Source organism: Argiope bruennichi, chromosome X2, assembly GCF_947563725.1.
Source record: "Argiope bruennichi chromosome X2, qqArgBrue1.1, whole genome shotgun sequence".
NCBI lineage: Eukaryota > Metazoa > Arthropoda > Arachnida > Araneae > Araneidae > Argiope > Argiope bruennichi.
Window position 1 is genome coordinate 8,200,970 of NC_079163.1, and position 5,254 is coordinate 8,206,223.

The following is a 5,254-nucleotide window of genomic DNA, read 5'->3' on the forward strand; positions in this document are numbered from 1 at the left end:
ATAGTTAAGTGCATACGAACCTCCAGATGTGAACTTACGTGGATAAAAGGGACGCAATGACTCTTCTTCACTAGGAGAGTCATTATGGTGGATCATTTGTTACTATCCAGGTGCTGAAGCCCCGTCGTTTGTCTTTAAGCTAGAAGAACGTCAAAACCTCAGGATGCTAAATTTTTTTTTCTTATAAAGAGACTCCCCAAATCATCAAGAAACAATCAATCACCAGTAACAGTTGTCATTAAGAGTCGAACCCAGGTGCACTTCAGCCGGTATCAGCTACAAAAATGGATCATTCACAGGCGCTCCCTCGATCGAGTGGAGACTATTGAGGAAGTATTTCTGAGCAGCTATTGGGTGATAGGGAACTCAAGTTCACCAATAGAAAAACCGAGGAGGATATCTGATGGAAGTAAAATGCTGTATTGTTTTTAGAGTCCCTGTAGCGCAGTGGATAGCGCGTTGGACTTCTAATCCAAAGGTCCCGGGTTCGAATCCCGGCAGGGATGGGTTGAAAGAGCAGTTGTTTGCTTAACATTTTGCAAGGAAGTTTACTCTCTCCAACTCTTTTTAACATTTATGTTAACGATCTACCTAGAGCTAGCAATTGTCACTTAGCAATTTTTGCAGACGATACCGCCATTCTTACACAGCATAGGGACCCAAACATAGTCATAGCAAACATTCAACAGTACATGACCATTTTGCAGTGCTGGCTCATCGGCTGGAAAATAAAAGTCAACCCAAGTAAATGCGCGTGCCTCCTGTTTACTAAAAAAGTGAATATGCCTGACCTAGCCCCTATCCAAATTTTCGGCCAACCCGTCCCCTTTGTAAACGAATACAAATACTTAGGGTTAATTTTAGACGCAAAATTAAGCTTTAATAGTCATATTAAAGCAGCCCTCACCAAAGCTACTAGAATGAGTGTTAAACTCAACAGCTTAATTTCTCCTAGGATCAAGCTATCGATTAGGCTCAAGCTTCTGCTCTACAAAGCTATTTTAAGACCAATACTGATGTACGGCTCCCAAATATGGGGGGCGACATCAGCCACAAACATTAAGAGGTTGCAAGTTTTTCAAAATAGGCACCTGATGAAAATTGTTGACGCCCCCTGGTATATCAGGAGAAAGATCTTACATGACGATCTCAAAATTGAACCTGTTTCGGAATTTATTAGAAGAACATCAATAAATTTCTTCGAAAAACTGCCCCAGATTCGTAACAAGTTACTTAATCTACCTGCATATGATCCTGCAGTACCCAGCTCTAGGAAAAGACCTAGAGCTGCAATAGACAATGTCTATATCAATTTCCCCTCAGTTAAAAAACTGAGAATTAATTAACTCTGTTACCAATCTGGTGGATTAAATTTATCAAAATTATTTGTTTTGGCCTCCGATAGCTACGATGAGCTACACGCGTGAAATTTCTTGAAATTTTTTCCTTCAGAAAGTTTATTCCCAAAAAAGCCCCAATAGTTATGGCACGGGCAACGTAATTCCACTAAAGTTCTATTTTACTCCATAAATAATACAAACATTATTTTTAAATTAATTAATTGTATCATAAATAATAATAATACGAATTAAATACCAAATTTCATGACGTTAGAGCTTTATTGCGCTCGTCCAAACTAGTTCAATTAAATTTAACTTTTCCCTAAACTAACAAATTAAAGTATCTATTCCAAATTATGATGTGGAGGTGCTCGTGACCACTTTGTCACATCGCGGAACTCCGAAACATCACGACGTTGCCGTTGCCGTGCTGTATTTTTTTTCTTAGGGGAGAGGAAAGAAGAGAAAGGCTTCGAATTGCAATTCGAAGAGACGTCGGTGTGGGGAAATGTTGTTCCTGATTTTTGAGAAGCTCCGCGTGATTCCGTCTTCTGTGTTAGGATCCACCCAATAAAGATCGGTAGATTTCTGGAGTGGTCCTGGAGTAACCGTTTAGAGCTAACAGCCTGTTAGAGAATTTTTTTGGTGAATTATTCTTCGATTTGATCGAGTAAATACTACGGGGTTGAACTGTTATTTGTTTGTAAATAATATTCACCTAGATGAGAGCAAGCTGCTTTTTGTAAATATGTAAGGCTGTAAATAAAAGAATTATTTTGTTACGTTACTCTTTTATTTAGTCGGTCTTGGCCAAGATATTACACCATCCTACTACTAATCCAATCATGCAATTTCAATGCTGATGGGCCAGTAAGGGTTCGGATTCTTTTTCAGACGAGGATTTGAGGATGTAAAGGGAGGGAATATTAAGAGATAACTTGCTTTAAATCCTACACTCCTCGTTTCAAACAGAAGCCGGCCCCCAAACAACTAATTATTATAGAGTATCCACGACCTTGCTGAGACCTGAAAGGGTAAAAAGTACGAAATCCCTCGCAAAATAACCTTTGTGTTGTTTCAAAACGGCGCATTATTTAGTGCATTTCAACTAAACTGATGTGGTATATTTCTTCGGTTACACATTTTAAACCCAAACTAAAAACAATTTAATTATTATTTTTTGTAGAGTGAAATTATCACACCTCTACTGTGTTACACTGAAAAACGACTTCTGGAAAGCCATTTTAATATAAATCCGTTGAAAGTCAGCTCATATCAAATAAATTACAGTAGTCAAATAATATCTTGTCACTATGAAAGGTTGCAACGTTGTTTTACGGTTAACCCATAGTTTCCTTTGGTTGTTTTTAACCTGCAAATAACACACCTTGAACAAGCAGTTTTATCCGAGAGCAAATTATGTCACATCGAACTATCGCTAAGACCGATGAAAAATTTTGGTTGTTGAAAGTTGCGTCATCTCGTAACCTCAAAAAATAAATGATTTGAGATTCCCAGATAAAAATCTAAAATTAACGCCATCCGCGATGAGTGAAAGGAGGGAATGCTTTCTGCCTTTGTAAAGTAAATATTTTTTGACTACGATTAAATGAAAGCTGATGCAATTTCCCATATTCGGATTATCGGATGATAATCTGGCCTTCCTTTCTCGCTCCTTCGGCTGTATGCTAGATGCAGGGAAAAAACGAGTTGAATTTTATCACCAAGAATGTGTTTATGCATGAGAAAAAGGGTTGAAAAAATTCGTTTTTTCAACATGCATTGAATTTTTGCCGATTAGTTTCAGGATCTGAAAAACTATGTAACAACAGGAAATTTATTATATCACAAATGACCGCGCAGTTTGTAAAAACTTTTTAAAGCAGTTTTTAAAAATAGTACAGACCGAGTTATTGACACCTCTCTCCTAAAAGTTAAAAAGAGTTTATTTTTTTTATTCAACGTGAGAAGAAACTCTCAAGATCTTTATGAAGTACGTGTAAGGATATATTGATAATGTGTTAATTTATCGAAATTGGAGATGTCTCACTGTGCAGTCATATATAAAGAATTCAGCCATGTGCAGATTTCTTTAGTGAAACAGTTAATTGAGAAAACTAATATTTCGTCTTGTGGATTAAATAATTTAAGTTAATTTTAATAATATTTTAAGTTATAATAATAAATGAACTAAGAAAATACTTAGGGTTGATTCTAATAAAACTGGATTGATATTAAAATCTTGTAATACACTTTCAAAGATCTACATATTATTCGATCAGACAACAAAAAACTTTCTTTGTGTTAAACCAAATGTTAATTATCAGAAGCATCATATATGAAGAATATTTAACCAAAGATTCATCTAAATTCATTAATAACTAGTTGATATACTCGCCGTTATTTGGGATTAAAAATTCTTTCATATATAATATTTTAATGTAAAAATTATTGTATAAACCTCATTTTAAAGACATTTGTATTGAAATAAAAATAGAAAGTTGAAAAAAAATAGTTGTATAATAGCTCCAAGTCGTATTGCTGCCCAACAAAGGAGTATCTACAAATTTCTTTATTTCAAAATCATTCGCATTAAATTTTTTAAAGAATTAATAACAATTAAAAGAAAAATTGAACAAAAATGAAATTGGCATTGTTGAAAAGGTAAAATTTTTAATTTTGTATGGTGTAAATTTTTCGGAATAATTTCCTCTCAAGTATATGTGGAGAAAAGCCAAAATATTGGCTAATTTTTCATAGCCTGCTATTATCGATATGTGTTGCAATTGCTCACAAGAGCTTTATTGTCTTGCTTAAGTTTGAGTGTTTGTTTTATGTCTCCGTTTAGACATTGTTAAATAACTGCTTTGAAACAAAAGAAAACCTGCTAAATTGATATGTAATAAATTGAAAAAGAATTTTTTTAAAACAAGGAAAGAGTAGTCAAAAGTTAGTATTAATTTTAATTCGTTTAATATTTTTTGAATTTATAAAAAGTGAAAGAAATATTGTGCAGAAATGAAACTGATATCATTCAAATAGCAAAATTTTGAATTTCAAGATAGCTTAAAAACATTCTTTTTGAAATAATTTTCCCTGAAGTAATTATAAAAAAAGGCAAAATTTGGGTAAATTTTTAATGAATTGAATATTTAATAAATTTTTGATTTGTAAAACTTTTGCAGTATTCTATCTCTTGTGTAAAATAATAAATATACAAAATTTGATTGTTTAGAAAGAGATGTGGAACATGCATCTCTTCCAAACATATGTATGTATACATACATGTATGTATACATACTATGTTGTATACATACATGTAAACATACATAGTACCAAACAAACTACATATACCAAATATAACTACATATACCTACCTGCATATACTATATGTAAACATACATATACCAAATAATGTATGCAAACATACATATACCAAATTATGTATGTATACATACATGCAAACATGCATAGCCGCAATGACTTTTGTTTATAATTAGAGTTTTAGAAAGTTTGAAAATGGCATGATACAAGTATGAAGCTTGCCGTACTTAGAACAATCTTCTAATATCTTTTTAATTCGACTCTTTATCGTCGCATCTTCACAGAACTGGTTTCCTTTTTCGTTTTCAATACTTATTTTAATTTAATTTGATGCATGATCTCTAAAGATGTTTTTTATTTTATGATCCATCAAACATCCTTTTTCAAACTCATTCATCAAAACATTTAGTCGCGTTCTTCCATCATGTTAAAATTAAGAAAGAAAAGAATTGCTTTCTGCGAACATTAACTCAACGCAAATAAAAGTTTCATTTTTGCTTTTATTTCATAGTAAATAATTAATTTGGACACGCAATAGTTTGCAGTAAACTGATTCAATTCATGTTTTATTAAATAGCGCGGTGAATTTA

At 33.0% G+C, this 5,254-nt stretch overlaps 1 non-coding gene across 1 annotated transcript; it reads left to right on the forward strand.

Annotated features, from left to right (window-relative positions):
- The first annotated feature begins 433 nt into the window (after positions 1-433).
- On the forward strand, positions 434-506 carry Trnar-ucu (transfer RNA arginine (anticodon UCU)). Its single transcript has one exon. It is a non-coding gene; the product is annotated as a tRNA-Arg (tRNA).
- The last annotated feature ends 4,748 nt before the right edge of the window (positions 507-5,254 follow it).